General features: G+C 46.0%; 1 long non-coding RNA gene across 1 annotated transcript; it reads left to right on the top strand.

Moving 5' to 3' along the window:
• The first annotated feature begins 263 nt into the window (after positions 1 to 263).
• Positions 264 to 21272, top strand: LOC146870288 (uncharacterized). Its single transcript, XR_014970690.1, has 4 exons — positions 264 to 421; positions 12497 to 12611; positions 12932 to 13072; positions 13310 to 21272. It is a non-coding gene; the product is annotated as an uncharacterized LOC146870288 (long non-coding RNA).
• Positions 21273 to 23142: the final 1870 nt, after the last annotated feature.

The raw sequence follows: 23142 nt of genomic DNA, 5'->3' as shown, positions 1-23142 counted from the left end.
CATGTATTATTGACTTAAGCAGGTGCCCACCCTGCGTATGCATTGCCGTTTTTATTCCTATGCGCGGGTGCCCACCCCGCGACTTTGACCTTATTAAAGCGGGTGCCCACCCCGCTGTATATTTTTACTTTCGAGGGAGCCTACCCCTCATATTGCCGACAACGAGAGATCACCGCCGCAGCCCTCGCGCAAAACCGGAAGTCAGGCGGCCAGATGCCTGGAGAGGGGGCGGGACTTCCGCTTGAAGGAAGGAAGTCCCGCTCGCCGCCCGAGATCCACCCTACAAGTACCGGTCCCGAGGAGAGGGGACCGGGTGAAGTGGAAGGCGGAGGGGGCTCGAGGCACATTGCCGGTGCCTGCCCCCACCGCGTCTGACGAGGAGACCGCCGCAGACAGAGCAGAGTCCCAAGAAGCAAGCCCGGTGAGTCTAGAAGGGCTGAGGGGCTCCGTGGGGACTAATGTTGGTGCCTGATAAAGGCACGGTGCCAGTTCTGCCTTTAGAGCGGCCCCGGAGGGCAGCGGGCCGCTCCAACCTCGGGGGCATGTTTCATAAAAAGCGCCAGTGTGCTCCAACCTCGGGGGGCATGCTTCATTAAAAGCGCCAGTGCGCTCCAACCTCGGGGGCATGTTTCATTAAAAGCGCCAGTGCGCTCCAAACTCGGGGACATGTTTCATTAAAAGCACCTGTGCTTTCCAACATTGGGGGGCCAGCCCTTTTCCTTCAGGGCCACCATTTGCTTTAGACTCCCACAGGGGGCATATTGTTCCCAGAGCCTCCGTGGCTCCAACATTTGCATATTTGGTTTCAGGAGCCTAGAGGGCTCCAATGTGCGCATTATTGGTTTCTAGAGCCTAGGTGGCTCCAACACTCCCCATTTTTCAGAGCCTAGGTGGCTCCAACGTTTGGCGCATTTGTTCAAAGGGCCACTGAGAGCCCAGGCCGCATTTTCCCTACTTCCAGCTGCCCGGCAAGTAATGGGAAGCTGCACCGTTTAGGTCTTTCATTTTAGGGGACAGGTTGAATCCAGGAGTGAGACGCACTCCTTCGCCCCCATCTTTTCCTACACAGCTATGCAGCACTTAGTGCCCGCTGCCACCTTTAGGCCAGTTTCACGCACTCTTCTTTTGCTGCATGCGCAGCCAGCCCTGACACTGTTGGACAAAGGGCATTTGAGCCCCTGTGAGAGGACAGTCGGCCTGGGGTCAGTTTATGGTGATAGGGCACCAGGCCCTAGTGTGATGCCCAATGTTTTTATGTGGTGGTGCTCATGCTTACAGTTATTGCTTAATGTATTTATGCTTGTGATGCCTATTGCGTAATGTGTGATTCTAACGTAGTTTTATGCCTAAGGTGATTTATGCATTCTCTGTTTTACATTGCAGGATCTCATGCTAAGTTCCTAACTTTACCAGTAGTTACTGGTTGTGCGCTACATTTACTATTTGTTCTACATTTACAATTGGTGATTTGTGATGGTTGTGACAGTGGCCCCATTGGCCCTGTAGTGTGTAAATAGTCCCCTGTAGATACTGCCCAGTGCCAGTTGGCACAGTGTATATTATGTGATTGTTAGAAATGGGATCTCTGGTTGGCTAAGGCTTGCGCCAAAGCCAGGCAGAGACCACCACTCTAAGTCAGGGTTGGGTAGTTACACGCCAAAGATAACCCCTGCTCACCCCCTTGGTAGCTTGGCATGAGCAGTCAGGCTTATCCCGGAGGCAATGTGTAAAGCGTTTGCGCACGCACACAGCAACAACACCCTAGGCCCACCACAAAAGAAACTCCACACAAGGTTATATATAAAAAAATAGCCTTTGTATTATAATAAACACATTAGATGATGATCACATAATTTACACGGTGCCAACTGGCACTGGGCAGAATTTTACAGGGGACTATTACACAAGACCGGGCCACATGGACCACTGTCAGAATTATCGTTTGTTTAAATCAAGAGCGGGGTAGGCACCCGCATTAATTACTGGCGAAGTCGCGGGGTGGGCACCCGCGCACAAACAAAATAATTAAATAAGCAGGGTGGGCACCCGCGATTAAAATACAACAATAGGCTGCCATGCGGGGTGGGCACCCGCAAAAGGACACGATGCAGGGGAATCCCTACGCTGGGGATTCCCTCCAAGGAGATCGCAGCTCAGCGCTGCCAGGAGGAAACACAGACTGAGCCAAAAGCCACATCACTTCTACTGCAGTCAGATCCCAGCCGTAGTGGAGGGCATGCTCTGGAGTTGGGAGTCAGCGGGAAAAAGGTCTCATCTTCCAGAGTCAGTTTCAAGAACAAGGCAAGAGCAGGCGGCTGACTTAAGTCTAGAGGAGCAGAAGACCATCAGCATTATTGTAAAACTAGCAAAGAGTACAGGGGGTGAAGTGGTGCAAAATGTCACTTTGCCAAGGGTAGCAAAAATCCATGCACCAGCCCAGGTTAGCTTTCTTTGGTACCCACTGTTTCCGTTGGAGAATGTTTAAAGGGGAGAGAGGACTGCAAAGCACTTTAAGGTGAACTACACAATGCTTCTTACATGGTGGGGTGTGGTTTCATAACAGAACACACATTTTCCAACAACTCTGCACTATAGCTTGGAGAAACAAGGCATAATGTGCGTTAATAGTTACAGCTCTGAAATGCCGTACAGGATCACTTCTCTACAAGCAGTCTATTCTCACAAGCAAACGAGGCACAGAGCGCACTCAGTCTAAATCTCTCAAGTAACATTTCTATTTGTCTTTCGTGCTTCCAGTCACTGGTCTTCCAGGTGTAAACATAAGACCACATTGGCAGATTCCCCCCACGTGACTTACAATCACAGTCTGTGAATAAGAAAGCACACCTAAACTGCAATAATGCTCGTGCAGCGGTCAAGATATGTCTGTTTGAAGCATGCAGGTTAAAGTTCGAATGCATCCAAGCTTAAAGTTGAAGCTCGATGTACCGCACAGATGAATACATAAAACACTGCATGCCGCGCTGATCAAGGGGGAAAGAGCAAATGAGCTTCTTGTTGCGTTGGACAACCAGGAGGACCGTGATAGCCAATCCGAAGGAACAATTAGTGAAATCGCCTGGGCGTGAACCAAGTACCCAAAGGAGGGACAATTACAAGCAGTGCACCAATAAAAAGGCAGCATTTCTGATAGGCACAAAAAAGAACGAATGGCAATCGATGGCCTTGGTTAAAGCCGATATTGTAGATACATCATGCTTCGCAGGGCAACACATGCACGCTGACTCTAGGCTTGACCTAAAAAGGAGATATGATATGGTCGTAACCCTTTTTTTTTTTAAATTGCTGGCGGGGCAAGAGGGAAAGCAGGGGATACAAGGAGGGAGGGAAGAAATGGGTGTCAGGGGCAACATGGACAGTAGAGGGGGTGGGAATTAAAGCACATTTTTATTTTTTCAGGCTGGAGGTACAGCTCTGCCAAGTATCATGCATCAGTGGTAAGACCAATGCAGTTTAGCGTGGAAGTACTCATCACCACACTAAAATGCTTAATCATGCATTTATAACACCTCCTAACACAGCGGCACTGCTAGGCATAAGAAACTGCAAATAGGAGCAGACCATTGCAAAAGCGCAAGCAGCCGGCTGGCAGTGCCGTGGAAACTGTGCTGCCAGTGAGCCTGCATTATACAGTGCCGCCTTCAAGGTTGAGTTTCTTCACTAACAATAGTGAACACAAATTGTCATCACACAGAATAATGCAGTCTCAGGCTCAAACTGCATTGCACAATAAATCCGAGCCTCCGGTACTCAGCCACGTGACATGCCATGGCTAAGTCTGTTAAACAGACTCTGACAATTACCAGTGGCGGCTCCTCGTGACAGTGCGTCGGTAGGTGGGGAGGGGCAGGGTGGGGAGTAGTAAACTCCGGCTTAAGGCCGAACGGAGTTCAGTTAATAAATAACTAAAAAGAATTTCATTGCGCATGCTGCATTGCTGCAATGCAGCGCGCGCAATGAAAATTGTTTGGTTTATTTATTAACTGAACTCCGTTCAGCCTTAAGCCGGAGTTTACTACCCACCATCCTGCTCCTGCCCCTGCCCTGCCCTGCCCCACCACCCCACAGTACTCCCACGAGGAGCCGCCACTGACAATTACATCCTCCCTGGAGAGTAGTAATCACACTGAGACTACTCAGCTGTGCACTGCCGTTGCTCAGACTGAAGCTGAGAGTGATGATTCATCCAGAGGGTGGCAACTTGCCCTGTTGTATTTCGGAAACTGATGCTTCATGCACGCCACCGTCAGTGACAGTTAATTCAATTCCACAAAGTGAGTGAGTGGATTATGATTGGCCAGTGACCCGGCAACTGATGGGCAAAATTATGTTTTTGCGTTGCTACACATTGTGTGCTCCCCCGCAGGCATAGAGTGAGTGGGGTTGTCGGCACCTCTCAGACCACACATCGCTACAGACCCCAGGCTCATTAACAGTGCTTTGTTTGTACTACCTTGTGTGCTAGTGTGTCAAAATCCTCCTGCCGGTCCCCAGGAAGGCATTGCTGCGAGTGGATGGGTCCATGGGGCCCACCTGGTGACACGATAAAAACAACAAATCGCTCATGTCTCACATGCTGCTCTCGATAGGCATCCACATGTGGGAAGGTACAGGATGGCAATCTGCTTGTGTCCAGTCATGGCAATGACATGTGCCACGCTGTAATGATTCAAAAAGCTGGGGCGGCTGTCAAGTGTGGCAGACTGTCAATGCGCAGCGGGTTTTCCCCGTCTACACCCATGAGAGAGAGCACAAGGTCTCCACTTACTCTTATTCCACACCGTCACCAGCAGCACTGAGCAGCAGAACACGACAGCACACTAGGTAGCAGCATCTCTGCACTAGTTGAGTGTCAAAAGGCAGCCAGTGTGAGTCCACACACATGAGCAGCTATAACGTGAGGGTCAGCACGCAGACAGCCAGCAGAGGGAGTTGGTAAGTTGCAGGCAGGGCAACCATTAAGAGAAAGACAAAGTGATCTGTCTGTCACTGTGCCGTATTGTGGTTCTCTAAAACAATAAGAAAAGGAGATAGAAAATCTAGTTTCTAAGCTGTGATAAAAGATTTGTTTATATATCTAAGTTACATTATGGGCCGGCAATTCTGCACTTTTCAGACACAGTAATGACATAATTTGTCCAGAGTGCAGCAAGGGTCAGAGCAGCCCTGGTAAGTAGTGGCCTGTCCAGGAGTTTCTCACATTTTTATAGTGGAGGACAGTTGTGATAGTAACCTTCCATTTGAGGTACTTAGCAGCTGTTCCAAGATTTATTAGAGCTTTTCATTGCTCAAAAGACTGTCATTTCGCTTTCCTTGCACTTCAGTGCTTGGTTTTACTCAAGAGAAAATGTCACTCTAAGTGTCACATATTTGGTCATTGATGTCACTCATAACTACGTTTTAAACCATTGAAATGTCACACATAAGCAGCACATAAGCAGCTATGGAGGCAACATGGGCGTGTGGGTGAGTCAGGGGGGCAACACGGACAATGGATGGTAGAAGGGAGGGGCTCAGAACAGGCAAATTGACAACGCATGGTGGGAGAGTGGGTAGAAGCAAACACTGACAGCAACATGGACAACAAGAGAGAGGGTGGGTGGATGGGTAAGGTACAGAACAATATGTGCAACAACAAAGGAGGGTGAGTGGGGAAAACAACAACACAAGAAAAACGGAAGGAGTGAGGGTGGGTGGGATTGCAAGCAACAACACAAGGGACAATAGAAGAAGGTAGTGTAGGTGGAGGCAAGCGACAACATAGGCAACAACTGAAGGAGGGTAGGTGTTGAAAGCAACTACACAGGCAACAATGGACGTGCTCCAGTGGAAAAGGGCAAATTTACATATCCTCCCTGCGTTACAGACCTTTCGTCACACTAACTCATTCACACGCCCATTCATTGGTGGGGCCCATAACACCAACACTCATACGTCTCACTTCGAATCTGCACACAGGAGGAAAGGAGCGCTGGACATGTGGGGGTACCTTGTTACCTATTGGAGAATTTTTTTTTTACCTTGTATACATTAGTACCTAGAGAATCCTAACTTTAACATCAAGGCACTCCACCACTTGGTCGACGGACCAATTAGTTGGACTGGTTGATAGTGATTTAGAATCAGCTAAAACACATTTAAAGCTTTGGAACCTTTCGATTTATCAATACCTTATTGAAAGAATCACGGACTCATTTAGTCAATCAATGCTCGGTTTATCTAATTGATTCACGTTCGTTGGCATAGTCAGAATTTTAATCAAATCAGAAATTTCAGTGAATATCTTTGGCATAAATTTACATACACTTATATTTACCTAAAATTTTGACATCGGCGACCATTTCCAGAAACCCGTCAAACCTGCATAAATCAAAATCCCTTCAGGTAAAATCGTTCAGTCATTTGCAAGATAAAACCCAAATGAGTCCGGGAAAAGTTTGTTCTTTCAGCATGACACAGTCCCACAGGTAGTCAAGGGACCGGGCAATCACGCTATCCACTCGAGCTCCGCACCAACAGTCAGCAATGAAAAATACGGTACCGAACCTTTTCTCTACTAAATACCTCTTCTTTGATACTTTTCCCCCTATTTCTAGACCAAATATGCAACAATTTTTAAAGACAGAACTGTCCTGATTGTCTAAATCCCCCTGAATTTGCAAGAAGTAGTGACTTTTTCAAGAGCTTTTTTGTTTCCCATGGAACAGAATACGACATCCCCCAAATTTGTAAGTTTTCCTCGGGTTCTCAAGTGAAAGTTCCAAAGTAAAAACACATAGACCTCTGGGTACAGGTCGCTATTGTATTTTCAGTCATTCACACTGGCTGGATCTTAGCAATGCTCCACGTTCCTATCCTTGACAAGGAACACATCGTCTTATGGTTAGAGGTCGCCTGGAGATCTTCAGAGCCATCCGACTCTGTGCAGTCGACATCGCGCTCAAATGACGGTGGCCACTTCCAAACTCCATTTTGAATACTGCGGCCTAGTAGGCCCGAATGCCAACTTAAGCAAAAACAAACATAAAAGTAATTAATATACGGAAATGAAGATTCTAATGTATAAACCCACACTAATCCCAATATATATTAGTATTGGTCTAGCTTTTAGCAATAATACTCACCATTCCGCAATACCAGGAGCACAAACCATCATAAAAGCAACATAAATCATGCAATTTTCTATTTCCTACAATTATTTTGCGTATCAGTTAATCATTAGACTTAGAGTAGCCATGCAATTTGCATTTTAGTCCCACATGTATATTGTGTTTATTAAGGTGCACGGGTTGGTTAATAATAACAATCCAAACTGTTAATACATGTTAATAGTTAGAATGATTACGTAATTAGTATTTTCATGCAAAATAGAGAAGGTATACAAATTTTAGCTTTACCTGCTCGACCAATTCCCCCTTTGGTGATTGTTTTTTGTGGAAATGATTTCTCAGTTCTCTTACTCAGTTTTGATACATCATAGTTTCCCCCATTTCATCCTCTCTTGTTTTTCTTATACATACTTTCTTTCCATTATTCAAATTCTATATCTCCTAATTCTCTTTCTTTCGTCTCCTCTTTTTCTTTTCGCAACTTCCCTTTTTATTTTATTTTGTAATTTTCTTCTTTTTATGCAAACACATCCTAATCTCAAAATCAGTATTAGTATTACCACACAAGTTACCAGTATTAGAATCTTACCTACAAATGAACTCCCTAATCTGGTTAATATAGTAGAAAACCCTTTACCAAGCCTTTCCCAAACTCTTTCAACCTCCAATGGAACAATTTCCTCATGCAAATTAGTTATATTTTTAATATATTTCTTTAAATTTTGGCTCTCGTCAGGAATGTAAGTACAACAGTGTTGCACCTTCAGCATTCCGCAGACACCTCCCTCTTTTGCTAAAATATCAAGGGCAAGTCGATTTTGCATGATCATGACCCTCATATCAACCATTTCGGTATTTACTAGTAAGAACCCTTCAGCAGTGCTTGTCGATAAGCGATCCACTACGGTCGACAATTTTCTAATTTTATGTGCATTCAGAGATATTCCAACGGCTGGTATCAGTGCTCCAAAAATATCTCCTACAATTTCAGATCAACTTTCCCTCCTTCTACGTGTTAGTTGTCTACCTATTCCATGCAAACCGTCTTCTCCCCTTCCCACATGAAATATTTTTGGGAAGACCAGGCCTAGGTAGCATGTCCCATACCAATGGTCTGGTAACCGATAATAAGCCCTGTTCCCACAGATGAAGTATAGTCCAGGGAATACCGGACCATTTCCTCCTTTAAATCCCCATCCTCCCATGATTCTATATACATCATGGCATTCACTTACACCTACAAAATAATTATCATAAACAGTTTTATTTCTTCTGATGCACAATTTCCCTCTCTGAGGCCAGTCTAAAGCCATTGCGGGATTCTTTTCTCCCTTTAAATGGTTTTCTTTCTCAACATCCCAAACTGTTTCCCTTTTCTCCCCAGATACCTTTCTTTGCATCTTAATTCTCCTCTCTTCTACCATGTCCAAGAAGGTCTTTTCTTCTTTTCTCGGACTACAAGTAAGATTATTCCTAAACACTTCTTCTAAAGTTAATTCCCTAGTTTCTAAGAAATATTCACCTAAAGTTTTACCAGGTTTTATCTTGTTTAGTTCAGGAACTACAGGGACCTGTGCAAAAACATTATCTACATCAGAATGATAGTATTCTAATTTCCCTGTTTTATAGAACAAACTTGCTAATACACTACATGTTATCCCATATGTCACAGGAAGGTGGTGATAGGTAACACCCTCTAACACCGACGCAGGTAACTGCATACAGACATAACAACCTCTAACAACCATAGTCTTTACATATTCATACAATAACTTTGAAAAAACATTATTTGAAAAATCGGTTATAGACCTATCCTTATGTAAGTCAGTTCTAGCTACTAGTTTAGTCGCATGAATATCATAATCCATTTCTCTATTAGTTTTATTCTCAGAATGATTCTCTACATTTTAGAATGTCACTCTAAATGAAACTATTATAGCTAATGTGATCCATAGAAGCATTAGTAATCCTGTACAACAACAACACACCTTGCACCATCTTCGGATAAACCCACAAGTGGGTTTTCTACCTTCTGTGTTTGCCATTTCAGAAATGATCAGTGTCTTTTGACTTAGCCTCTTTTATTCACAACTAAAATTTGTCTAAACCCAAGACTCTAGGCACCTACTTGGTTCTTTCGGTTATATGTCTCATCCGGTATTTCAATCTCTCTGCATTTTCCTTTTGCCACCTCAGACTGGCATTTGATCGTTTTTGTCCTTGTTTTTCCAGTCTTGGTTCAGAACTTCCTGATCATCCGTCTCTTCTCTGATATCAGACAAGATAACTCTCAGGAGTTCCTAATCTTTTTCTTCCTCAACCAGTTCCGGTACAGTCACTTCTAGACTTTCTTGGCTGTCTGCTTCCACTTGTATATCAGGATGGGCCACATATGTCCATTCCGGTGACTTATACTTCTGGTTGGGTTTCTTGATTCTCTTCTCTTTCGTCACGTGTATATGATCAGTGTTTTCTGATTTTTCTTGACTGGACACTTCATTCACTTGTTCAGCTTTCGATGAGTTTACTCTTGTCAGTCGGTATCTCAATCGTTTTATTTTATTTGGCCAGATTTCCTCTTACCACGGTCGTTTCAATCTATTTCCCTTCTCACTTCGCTCAGTTCTCCCAGCTCTCTTTCTCAAGACTCGCCCTTCCTGGACCTCTCCTTCACTTTCTTCGGCTTCTGTATCAATGTGACTTTTTTGTTTTCTTTTGATTTCTCCTGCAGGACTTCAGGCCTGTATCTAATTCCTCACCTTCTAGTTCTATGACCTCAGGTGGAATTTCTCTTGTGCTTGCATGTGGTGCTTCTTTATCAAGAATCTCTTGGTCAGTTTCCTCAAGGCTTTCCTTTATCTTTCCGTGTAGCCCTACTTGTTCAGGCTCTGAATCGGAGCTCATATCAGAAATTTCCAGTCGCCTCCTAATGGTAAATTTTCTGACTCCACAACCTGACTTGGCTCCAATTCTCCCCTTCTTGGAGTTTGTCTTGTTCTTGTTTCTGATTCCGAACTGGTATCAGACTCTCCCAAATACTCTTCCTCAGGTCTATTTACAGGACTAGGGATTCAAAGAGTATGGCTAGCATGAATCCAATTCTTTACTCTAGCACACTTTACAGCAGTCGTCGTGGTCAGAATCACTTGACGTGGGTTTCCCCACCGTGGGACCAGGCAATTTCTCCTTCTATGCACTTTGATCCTCACCCAGTCTCCTGGACTTAAATCATGAGCTGGCTTCTTTTCAAGGGTGGTTGCATCCGATCCAACCTGATGAAACACAGAATGAACGGAATCAGCCAATCAGTTGACAGGAATGAAAACATGTCTCATCGCTCTACCCATAACAATTTCATGGGGACTCAGACCAGTATTCCTATCAGGAATCGATCTAATAGTCATGAGCACTAGAGGCAAGACATCAGGCCATTTTAAACCTGGGGCCATACACTTTTTTCCCAATCTGTTTTCAATGGTGCCATTCACTTGTTCCACCACTCCAGAAGCTTCTGGACGATAGGCACAATGCAGTTTCTGTTGTACATCCAATGCTTCACAAATCAATTTTATGATTTCATTCTGAAAATGCTTTCCTCTATCTGATTCAATCGTTACTGGAAAACCAAACCTAGGAATGAATTCTCTCAATAGGAGTTTCGCTACTGTGACCCCGTCACTCCTTCTGGTCGAGTACGCTTCCACCCAGCGTGAAAACAGACAAACCACTACTAGAACATATCTCAACTGATTACATGGGGGCATTTCAATGGAATCAATCTGCATTCTGGTGAAAGGACCTTATTTAGTACTCACCACCCTGTTTATCCTGCCGGTGACCTGCCTCAGAAATCGGGAGTCCGTGATGGTATGGGGCTCGATGTCCTTTTTTAAATTGTAAAGCCCCAGAGCCCACTTGCTGCAGGCGCTGTTCTGGGGCTCGGGAGGCTGTTCTGGGCCGAGGGGCATGAGGACTCCGTTTTCTTTTAAAAATAACCCCCCAAGCCCGCTTGCGGATGGCGCTGCTCGGGTGTCTGGGGCTGGTTCCCTGGTGTCCATGGGGCTCTGTGGCCCGATTGCAGCATTGTTTTTATTTAAAAAAATGCCCCCGAGCCCGCTTGCTGGTGGTGCTGCTCGGGGGTCTTGGTGCTGTCTCTATGGGTCCAGTCCATGTGGCCATGCGGCCGGCTGCCACGCTGTTTTTTAAAAATAAAGCAGCCCTCGAGCCCACTTGCTGGTGGCGCTGCTCGGGGGCCTTGTGGCTGGGCTCCACGGTCCGTGGGGTCCTGCGGCCGGCTGCCGCGCTTTTTTAAAATGTAAAAATACCCCCGAGCCCGCTTGCTGGTGGCGCTGCTTGGGGGCCTTGTGGCTGGGCTCCAGGGTCCGTGTGGCCTTGCGGCCGATTGCCGCGCTTTTTTTCCCCAAAAAAATGCCCCCGAGTCCGCTTGCTGGTGGCGCTGCTCGGGCGTCTTGGTGCTGTCTCCATGGGTCCGTGTGGCCATGCTGCCGCGCTTTTTTTTTTCTTCCAAAAATGCCCCCGAGCCCGCTTGATGCTGGCGCTGCTCGGGGGTCTTGGTGATGGCTCCAGGGGTCCGCGGGCCTCAGGGACCCGGCTGCAGCGTTTTTTGTTGAAAAAAATACCCCCGAGCCCGCTTGCTGATGGCGTTGCTCGGGGGTTCAGGGGCTGGGTCCGGATCGTAGGCAGGGCTGCTTCTGGCTTCCTGCTTCTCCTCCGGGTCTGATGTGCAAGGCCCGCCCCTTCAGTGATGTCACTGAAGGGGCGGGCCTTGCACATCAGAGGTGTATGTGTGCGTGCGTGTGTCTGTGTGTGTGTTACCCCAAGGTGTCAGAGCGCTTCACAATAGGAGCAGTAATGATACATGAGGAGAAAATTTACAAGTGAGCATGTTACAAAAGCAAACGTTACGTTACATGCGGCAATTGTGCAAGTATCAAGAGCAAACAAAATACAAGAGGTAGCAAACGATACGTTACAAAAGGATAAAGTGACGTGTGCAGGTTACAAAAGCGTACAAAGTACACGTAGAGGTAAAAAATTGCAATAAATGGCACACTCAAAACACTAAAACAAACGTTACATTACATGCGGCAGTGGTGGCCATTGTATGTTAAGGTTAGCCCCAATGCCGGCGCTATTAAAGTACAGGCTTCTGCGCTGCACAGGCAGCCATTTTTTTAATATGTGTTTTAGAGCACCACATGTAGTGCTTTTTTATAGTTTTTATAAATGTGGGTTGTGGCATCCTCCTAACAGCTTTTTTAAATGCCTACATGAATTGTTTGAAATTGTAATACATTGTTTAAGAAAAGGCGTGTTTTAAAACAGTTGTTTTTTATTTAATCCAGATGCAAGACCCTGCAAAAACAGACGTTATCTATGTACCCCAGGCGCTGGACACCCCTGAAATAACTATCAACGCCGGAGAATTGACAGACCCGCAGACAGGCATATATATTTAGAGTTGTGTAGTTCTACATAGTTTTGTACACATCTCTCAGAAGTTCTGTTTTTTCTAATAGGGTTCTCATGTATGTATGATTTTACAGCTTATGATCCAGACCTACAACAAGTTCTTGAAGATCTTATGGTGTACTTCGATGCTCAAGGAGCTATGAGCAATGTGCAAAACACTACCATTCCTACATGTAAATAAAAAAAAAGCTCGCCATTATCTAAACTAAGACGCTGGGAGCTGGGGTAGGCAAAAGGCCTGACCAAGGGGTGTATAGGGTACCTCCGCAGAAAGATGTCTAAGGCCGGGTATTATTTTTTCTTTACAGGGGCCCCAGTGTTGTGCACGGACGGCGTCGAGGTACAAGAGACTGCGCAACGTTCAAAAGAAAGACCTTTGAAGAGGAAAGCTTTAACGTGTAAAGGGTGACCTGCACCAAAGAAAGGAGCTGCAAAAAGACCTCTAGCAGGTGTGTTTTTTACAAAAGGGTGTGAGAAGTACTAGCGGTGTTACAGACTCTCAGCCAGAGGGTCCAGCGGCTTGTAGCAACGCCTGTATAAAAAGATGGCTGTGTAGAAAATTAGGATGGTGGTGATTGTACATGGTGCTATATGTTTTCTCTAATATATATATATATATATATATATATATATATATATATATATATATATATATATATATATATATATATATTTTTGTATTCTAGAAGCATCTCAGCAACATGCTGAAGAGAGGTCGGCCCAACCATTAAGGGACATAACAGCAACCGGCCAGAACAACAGATCCGCAGCAAAAGGCGTGAGTAGGCGTGTACGCCAGGAGAAACTCTCTACATACTACACCCCTTCCAACACGATGAACAATCCTATAGAAAAAATCTCTTATGCCCAGGGGCGGGGTCAGCACTGTAGGCGTATTTACAAATCCAGATAACATAGGGCAGGGTTTGTGTAAAAACGGTACAGATGGTCTGAGCCCTCTCAGGGTATCAAAAGGGAAAGCTGTCTCAAGCATGGCACCCCTTAAGAAGAAACATCGGGACTCAGAGAACCGCCCCTACCCTTTAAAACGTGAGAAGGCCACCCTTGTATTCACAGAGCCCCAAACCGGACCCTTAAACCTCAAGAAGAAGGAGCAGGGGCCCCCAGAAGTCCAGGCAAGGCCCTCAAGCCCTGAGAAGAACCCGAGGAGTCCTGAGCAACAATCAAAACCCTTAGACCTATCCGTAAAAAGGGTTGCTAATCCCCTGAATGATGTCTATACCCCCCTGATCTCCAAGGAGGTGGTAGTTGTACCGCCGGTTGTAGAAGAGCTGGCGCCACCACAGACCCCTAAAACAGCGCGCCTCTCAAGAAAATATCTTAAGCCGAAGCCTGGGGTCCCGAAGCTACAGATAGCGCCGCCCCTGAACAACTCTATTACACCTCAGGATCCAGTCTGTGTCCTGAAACCCCAGACAGTTTCAAATAAACTAACGGTTCGTGTAGAGGTGCACACCAAAGCAGACTATAAGCGTTCAGGACCAGCCTAGGGTCTCCAAATGTGATAATACGCAATTAGGAGGGCTTTATAACGGGAGCACCAACGTTCTCAAGGCTTTGGGTGGCCTGGTAGACAGCGTAGGTAGAACCACAGAAGTGGGGCACAAGGAGGCTTCGAACAACGGGGGTTTACAGAGCCCTGGGAACCATGCACCACACCATAACACAGACATTTCTGCTAGCCCCCTTGATTACTACGATGACACCCCCACACAATCCTCATACCCTGTGTCCCCTATTACCCCACCGGGAGGATACGACCCTACAAGCCCCGCGTCTAGCGTAAGCCCCACACTGCCCATAGCAATATGTGGGGATAACAATACCGCCTTGGACAAGTGGTCATTGCCGCTTATTGCACACCCCTAGGGTACTTATCCGCTCATGGACACACCAGGGCGTTCGCAATGGGTGCCTATTTCTAAAACACTACCGGCACAGGCTTTACAGAAAGGGGCTAAGGCGGTTAGCCGTAAAGAGGGGCACGCGGTGTTACAGCCATTTATAAGACCGCGCAAGGTGGCCCCAACTAATCAGACGCAAGACGGTTCTATAAACACACATGCGGTCTTGGGGGCGCATGTAAAAGGGATGCAGATGGCGGTTAGAAAACTAAAACGCCAGGCGAACGCCGCTAAATTAAAATTGGGGCTGGGGATTACCAGTAACATATTCAAGAGGGCGGCCCAACAGAAGGTCGTGCAAAGGGTTGATATGTGTAAAAAAGTGATCATCCAGACGTGTCAGGTGGCTGTGGCAGACATATGTGTTATAAGGGCGTGACTATGGCAGCGCCAACCCCTAAAGAGTCCCGTGGTCTGTGGTGCTCATAAGAGGCCCCCGAAATCAAAGCATAACCGTAAGGTGCAGAGGTTACTGACAAAGTCCTTACTCTTCATACAACTCTTGAAGCCGCGGCCACCTGTTTCCCTAGACCCCCTCAAACAAGACACCCCTGTTTCCCTAGAACCCTTCAAACAAGGTACCATAGTTTCAAGACCAACGCCTGAAACACAGCCTGAAATACTTAACTCAGAACCACACAACCTCCAATACATAGGGGCAGGAACTAACATCCCGAGGAACGGCCATTTGAAGGGGGTAGGGGGTGGAGCGTTAAAACTCCAAACCTCTGAACATTCAGAAGAACCTCTGGGTGGATCTTTAGCGGAGGCCTCCCTGAACAAGACGTACACCGCCACAAACCAACCTGTTCAGATAGGCTGGGGCCTGGATCCTAGAAAAGCCCGTAAAAAAACCCGAAAAGTGGGTTAATAGTGCAAAGCAGCGTAGGCTTTTAATACATAAGCTGAAGAAGGCTAGAATATGCGCTACCCGGAGGTTTACAAGGACCCCTGAGACAGGTCACGACCTGACCCCCCAAAATGACACACCAGAGAACAACGGCGTAAGTCACACTCCTGATGATGAGGGTTCAGAGCCCTTGTTTTTATAGAGTGTTAGAAGTTACAGGCGCCCTGTAGAGAGGTTTAACGCCTTAGAACACTATGAGGAGTTTAGATTTGTTAACCTACACCAAATAACATCATCCGATCATGGGGTTCTAGCTATACATCAGGCTGTGCAGGAGCTCATAGAAAGGTTGTTACGCGATGTGGGTCCTAATGACTTTTTCCAACTCCGCTTCCAGGGGCAGGGTTTTGACAGGCATTTGTTCACCAGGAGGAAAGCCCGAGATGTGTTTGACGCTGTGCAATTTTTAGAAAACCTCTCCAGGCTTTTACAGAGTAAGGCTGAACTAGTCACCTATGGCACTTTTAGAGTCATAGCCCTCATTGTACGGGGGCGTGAGGGGGGTGTTTCCAGACCTTTAAAGAGCATACTATACAGTCAGATAATTGGTAAGAAACAACGGTGGCTGCTCAACTTTAACAGCGACGCAACCAATACCTGTCTGGCGGCCAGCATCGTGGGGCTGTTGATGGATCGCAAGACCCCTGACGCTGTCATCATGTCTAGAGCGGCTGAAGCCCATGAGGTTCTTGAAATACCTCCTGACCGCATGGTCGGCTTTGGTGACATAGGTCTTTTTGAGAACTATTTCGCAGTGACGGTGAAAGTTCTTTATCACAACGGCTCCTGGCAGTACTTTACAACCGGGGAACGTGTGAGAAACAAGACCGTATATGTCCTACACAATGAAAATCATTTTTACGGAATCTTGAACCTTAAAGGTTTTCTGGGGGTTAGTATGTGTGCGCCCATTGTGACCATATATACAACAATAGAACATATCACCAGTGTGAAATGCATTGTAAGATGTGTCAGAGGGAAGGGTGCATAGAAGACACCACCCTGAAGGTAAGGTGTGGCACGTGTAGGATGTTTTGTCGCTCGCAAGATTGCTTAAGCATACACAAGAAATCTTTTAACTGCATCCCTAAAACGGATTGCCGCGAGTGTGGGCGGTATGTGGCCACGGATCACAAGTGCAAAGGCATGATATGCCCCCGGTGCCATGTGTCTTTCACGGCCGACACCAACCATCAGTGTTATATGGTTAAAGGGCTCCCCCAAGACCGAAGACTATATAGTATTTGATATAGAGTGCACACAAGAGACAGGGGTACACCAGCCTAACTATATTTACGCACACCACCTAACTTCCGACGCTAGCTGGGAGTTTGAAGGGCGAACGTACGTTGGTGATTTCCTCAGCACTTTCATTCAAACCAAATTCCAAGGGTATACCATGCTAGCCCACAAAAGCCTACGACTCCTTCTTTATTCTGCAAAACATGATTCGTGAAAAGATCCAAGTTGAACTCCTAACCCAGGGTTCTAAACTGATGCTGATGACGGTATGCCCTTTACAAATACGGTTCATAGACACCCTGAATTTCCTACCCATGAAATTGAGCAAGCTGCCAAATGCCTTTGGGTTCCCAGGATGTAAAGGTTATTTTGCACACTTTTTTAACACCTGGGCTAACCAGAATTATGTGGGGCCCATGCCACCTCCTGCCAGCTACCGGGTTGAATACATGATGCCTGATGAGAAAGAGAGCTTTCTACAATGGTACTCTGAAAACGGTGAAAAGAAGTTTCAGTTTCAAACAGAGTTGAAAGCTTATTGTCAGGCTGATGTAATGATCCTGCGGCAAGCTTGTAACCTCTTCAGAGATGCGGTGGTGTCTATTACTAAAGGCAAGGTCTTGAAACCTAAGACAACGACTAAGAAAGTCTAGGGCCTTGAAATCCAAGGACCTAACTAAAAGGGTCTGGCTGTGAAATCCAAAACCCCTAAAATGCTAGAAGCGGCCGAATACATAGACCCGTTTCAAAACGTCACTCTGGCCTCCATGTGTATGTTCATCTACAAGCACATGTTTTTGAGGCCCGAAACTATCGCTCTAGTACCGCCAGACCTCTATAACGGTAAACAGAAACGTTATTCAACCCCCTCTATCCAATGGCTCATGCACGTCTCTGAGAAGGAAGACATACAAATTCAGCATGCCTTACAGGGTGGTGAATACTGCCTGGGTCCCTATCACCTGGACGGGCACTCTGTAATTAAGGGCGTGCCGACGGCCTTTGAATTCAACGGCTGTTTTTACCACGGCTGCCCCAAGTGGTACAAACCCCACGAGTATAACAAAATGCTGGGTGCTACATTTGAACACTTATACAGACATACTCTGACAAAGGCCCGGTATGTTGAAGAGCGGGGCTTTGCTATGAGAGTTCTTTGGGAGCACGAGTGGCTAGACATGTTAAAAACAGACACTGACCTCTGCTCTTTTCTTAAGACTCGTGATTTACCCAAACCTCTGGAGCTCTGCGAGGCCTTACAAATGCCGTACAAATGCCATACAGCTGTACAAGGCCGCTGGTGAGGGTGAGAAAATACACTACTATGATTTCACCAATCTGTACCCTTTTGTGAACAAAATGAAGTTGTACCCTGTGGGGCACCCCACAATCATCTATAGAGATTTTAAGCCCCTAACCGAAAACTTTTGGCTGGTCAAATGCGAAATCTATCCTCCTAAGCAGCTTTACTTTCCAGTGATACCATGCAGAGTCGATGGTAAGCTGCTGTTCCCCCTCTGTCAAACATGTGCGATGTTTAAAGAGGTTGACGTTTGCAGCCACACCGAAGAACAAAGGATGCTCACAGGGACTTGGTGTAGCATCGAGGTACAGGCTGCCTTAACGAAAGGGTACAGGCTTGGCAGAGTACACGAAGTGTGGCATTTTAAGAACACTACAACACAACTCTTTGCACCCTACATTAATTTGTTTCTCAGAGACAAACAGGAGGCCTCAGGGTATCCAGAATGGTGTACTAGTCAGGATGCAGAACAGAAATACATCGCTGACAACTACGCTCACAAGGGTATCAGTTTACGCCCCCATCTGATAGAGGTCAACCCTGCACGCCGTCAGTTAGCCAAACTCTGTCTCAACTCCTTGTGGGGAAAATTTGCACAGTGCACGAACCTGTCAAATACTACCTTAATAACAGATCCTGATGAACTGTTCAAGTACCTGTTTTGCTACATGCTACAAAGTGTCCAGCTGTGAGTTTATCGACGATACCGCTGCTTTGTGTTGGAAATATACCCAAGAGTACCCCACAACGAGTAACAACATAAACATTTTCATAGCCTGTTTCACGACAGCCCACGCACGTCTAGAGCTTTACGGGGTTATGGATAAGCTCCAGGATCGCTGCTTGTATCGTGATACAGACTCTGTGATTTTTCTGAGCAAACCGGGGGATGAAGACCCTCCTCTAGGGGATTATCTGGGTAATCTGACCAGCGAGCTAGATATGGATGAGTATATATTAGAATATACGTCCTCAGGACCTAAGACATACAGTTACCGTACAAACAAGAACAAAGTGTGTATGAAGGTCAAAGGGATAACATTAAATGTCAGCAACACCCTAAAAATCAATTTTGATAGTTTGAAGAATCTGGTGCATGAATACGCTACCGCAGCCAATTCTGAGAATGCTAAAACCATAGTCGTGAACCAGCCCTGCATAGTCAGACCCAAAAAGAAGTGGGAAATTACAACCCAGCCCCTACATAAAACATTGCGAGTTGTTTTTGATAAAAGGGTCCTGACTACTGACTATAAAAGACTGCCTTATGGTTATTAGGCCCATTAGAGAGCCAGCCTCCATGTCATGGACACCAGGTTGCAACATCCGTTCTCCAGCGTGCTAGCAGGGCCCTCAAACTGCGGTAAAAGCTACTTTATTAAAAAGCTCCTAGAAAATGCCGGCTCTGTTTTATCCCAAACCCCTAACAACATTGTGTGGCTTTATTCATGCTGGCAGCCTCTTTATACAGACTTGGCTCGGAGGTTCCCCCATATCAAATTTATAGAGGGTATACCGGATAACCTCAACGATGATGAGCTACTGCCCCCGACCCTTGTAAATATGATAATTGTCGATGACCTTATGCGTGAAGGTGGTGATCATCCGGAGTTAGAGAGAGCTTTTACTCAATATTCACATCATTGCAATCTAAGCATCTGCTACATTGTGCAGAACTTGTTTTACAAGGGTAAGAACAGTCGGTCAATAGCTCTCAACGCTTCATACCTTGTTTTATTTAAAAACCCCCGTGACAAACAACAAATATCCGTCATAGCTATACAGATGTACCCCGGCAACACACACTTCTTCATGGAGGCCTTTAACGACGCTACATCAAAACCCCACGGGTACCTGTTGGTAGACTTAAAAAATGAAACTCTAGAAGACTATAGACTGAGGGCTGATATTTTCCCCCCCGACCTACCGGTAGTTTACACCCCAATGCCCAAGACCCGGACCTATAAAAAGCAGCGCTGATGCCTTTTAGAGCCATTTACAGACCCACCCTTATAACACAGTGTTGACCATGTCTGCCCGCCTACGCCGCAATTTAGCTCTCCTGAAAATGCTTGCGACAGCCAGCCCCCAACACCGAAAGGCCATCCTGGGCGCCGCTTCTGACGATTTAGTGTCTGCCATTTCAGAAATAGCCCTAAACACCCTAAAAGACAACATCCCTATATCAAAGCGTCAGTTACAGGTGTTGTAGAAGAAGAGGGGGCTTATCAGGAAGCTCAGTAATAAAAGGGCCTCGCTCATCACCAAGAAGAAACTGGTGAAACAGTCTGGGGGTTTTATAGGTAACTTGCTGGGAATAGCTATAATTACAAGCCTCCTCTCAGGCCTGTGATGGAGCATGCCACAAAAATGTATCTGGTGCCTAGGCAGCAAATGGAGCATATGGGGTCTTCCTCGGACAACGCCTGGGATATCCGTAGAAATGAGACTCTACGCCTGGATACTGAAATTCAAGAAATTTTGAGCAGGACCGATCTAAATCCCTACGACAAGGCTAACCTTTACACCGCCACTCTCAAAAAATTCTTAAATTACTACACCCAGTGGAATACCGAGGAAAAACAAGCTGACTCTATATACCCCAGACTCTGAACAACCAACAGCTCCAGCCAACGCCCCGCAGCCCCTGCAGCCGCCTCCCGATCTTGCAACAGCCTCAGATACCTTTGTCGATCTCTTAAAAAATATAAGCCAGAGGCACAGAGGGGCAGCGCAGATGATAATGAGTAAACTCGCAGCTTCTAAAGACCTAACCTCTTGGAATGAGCGAGGTGAATTTCTCTACAAGGGACAACCGGTTGCAGGGTCGCACATGTACGATCTAGTCAAAGGTCTCACGCACCCCAAAATCCTAACGCCTCAAAATGCGCCTCATGGTTGGGATCAGTTTCTGCAAGCCGCTGCTGAACTCAATATACCCTCCACGCTCGTTGGGAATAATGAACACCGTCGCCTGCTAGAAAATTTGAAGGACCCCTACTACCATCGCCTATAGGTTCTGATGTTCGAAGGCTATCCCCTACATGGTCAACCCCTGCACCTGCGGTGCCACCTCGCAACAATACAGTGCCCAAGACCCTCACGTGGATTACGCCTTGATGGTTCTACAGACTTTTTTAATAATTGTGTGTATTATGTGTATAAACTTGTCTGGGTTTTTTTCTCCATAGGTTTCTTCAATAAAGTTTGTGAAACTAATGACCCACCTACCAACCTGTTTGTAATAAACACATGTTATAACTTTTCAATCCGTCTCAGTCGTCTTTTAAAACATTTAAGGTGCATGTATATTGAAATACGGAGTCTGAATACATGTTTTTTTTTAAAAATATAATGTCTTATTTTACACGTTCAACATTAAGCACACACGTGTTATAAACCCTTACAGTTTTGACAAGCTGCATATTCGGTTTTCACAGGTCTGACCGACGCCCTTGTGTTTTCTTTTACATATTTCACAACTATACTGTCATTGTTAACAAGATCCCTTGAATATAGATTTAAGAAATTTCTAAACGAAACACCCTCTGACATTTTACTGATAAAATAAATACAGCGTTCCCCGCATGTGATGGCCATGGAATCCTGCACCCTCAGCTTGTTATACTCCACCACAGCTGCAGCTTTTTTTTACAAACTTGAATATTGGCTGTGTATAGATACTGTGTTCAGGGAACTCTGCTGTACTGTCAAACACTGTAACCTTGTCCCTAGCTATAAACAAGGCGACCCAATGTGTCCCACCCTTGTCATGAGGGTATGTGTTAAAGACTAGGGTGCTCGGTCTTTCTGACCCTATTTCGGTTGGTAACCCATCGCTAGGGAAAACCCCTAAAAAGTATTCCCTAGCGTATTTATGCCTGTTTAAGAAGTCACGTATCTGCACAGTGTCCATTTCACAAATGTTTTAAAGATAGTCGAACAAAATCTGTCTGGCGTGGTTGATCTGAATGATGCTGTCGATTACCGAGAATACGACCATGTTCACATTTATCCTCAGCGGCTCGGCGAAACGTATATCAGCTTTTAGATTCCCGTTTTTTACCAGGTTGTAGTGATCGCCATCTTCCATGTCGGGTGTTAGGTCGAATGCGAACAGCGTGTATCCGCTCCCATAGCCTTCTCGTGACACGGCCACACCACAGTCCCTTTGATGCTTCCCGGTTATCGAAACCAACCCTTGATATTCCCTGACATAGTTGGCGGCTGTAAAACTGGGTGTGTAGGGTTTTGCAGGAATCACATTGCCCTCGTGGACCAACGCCGCGTAGTTGATACTGTAGTGTTTAAAATTGAAGGGGTTTGAGGCATAGGTGCCGCTAAAAGCTGTATTGTCCACAAAGCCTATGATGATGAGTTTGGGTAGCTGCCCCAGAAATAAATTCTGCTGCTGTGTTAAGCGGGTTCCTGCCGGTATACTGAATACCTTCAGAGATACTCTTTCCACAGCGTACTTGGCATTGGATATTTGTAAAGCTTCGGCGTGCGCTAACCTGACGCTCGGGGACACTTTCACTCGCTTTACAAACAGACTCGCGGCCAGGATGCTCAGCTTGTAGTGTTCCGCATCCCCACTGATAAGGCAGAATGAGTCCTTGTTGCGATTGAGCTTGAGCTTAAGATCAATTCCGTTGGTGAACAGTTTATCTTGGAAGAAGAGGTCTGAATGTATGCGACCCAGGAGGTCAAAGGTACGACTACCTGATGCCTGCCCCGCTCTTTTTATAAAACTCTTATTGGCTCCATCCAGAGCTGTGATTTCAAACTGACCTATGTATCCCTGTGAAACAGACCAGCTGAAAGTTGCGTGTCAAGGGCGTGGCTACTGTAATTTAGAATGCTCTCGATGTAGACTCTGTAGGCGTACATGTTATCGTTCTGGGTGATGAGTCGATCACCCAAGGTGATGTCCACTTGATTAAACAGCGGGTAAGCGATCGTTGCCACTTTAGCGTCGTCGTCAATGTCGGTCCCATCGGCTTTTACGATTTTACACATAAGATGTAGCAGCGTGTTGAGATCCAAATACATATCCGTGGACTCTGACACAAAAAACTCAATGAGGGCCAATGGCGTCAATGCTGCTAAAGGTGATACCTCCATGCAGAAGCTGTTTCG

Source organism: Triturus cristatus, chromosome 1_1 (genome assembly GCF_964204655.1).
Source record: "Triturus cristatus chromosome 1_1, aTriCri1.1, whole genome shotgun sequence".
NCBI lineage: Eukaryota > Metazoa > Chordata > Amphibia > Caudata > Salamandridae > Triturus > Triturus cristatus.
This window is presented reverse-complemented; position numbering and strand designations above follow the sequence as displayed.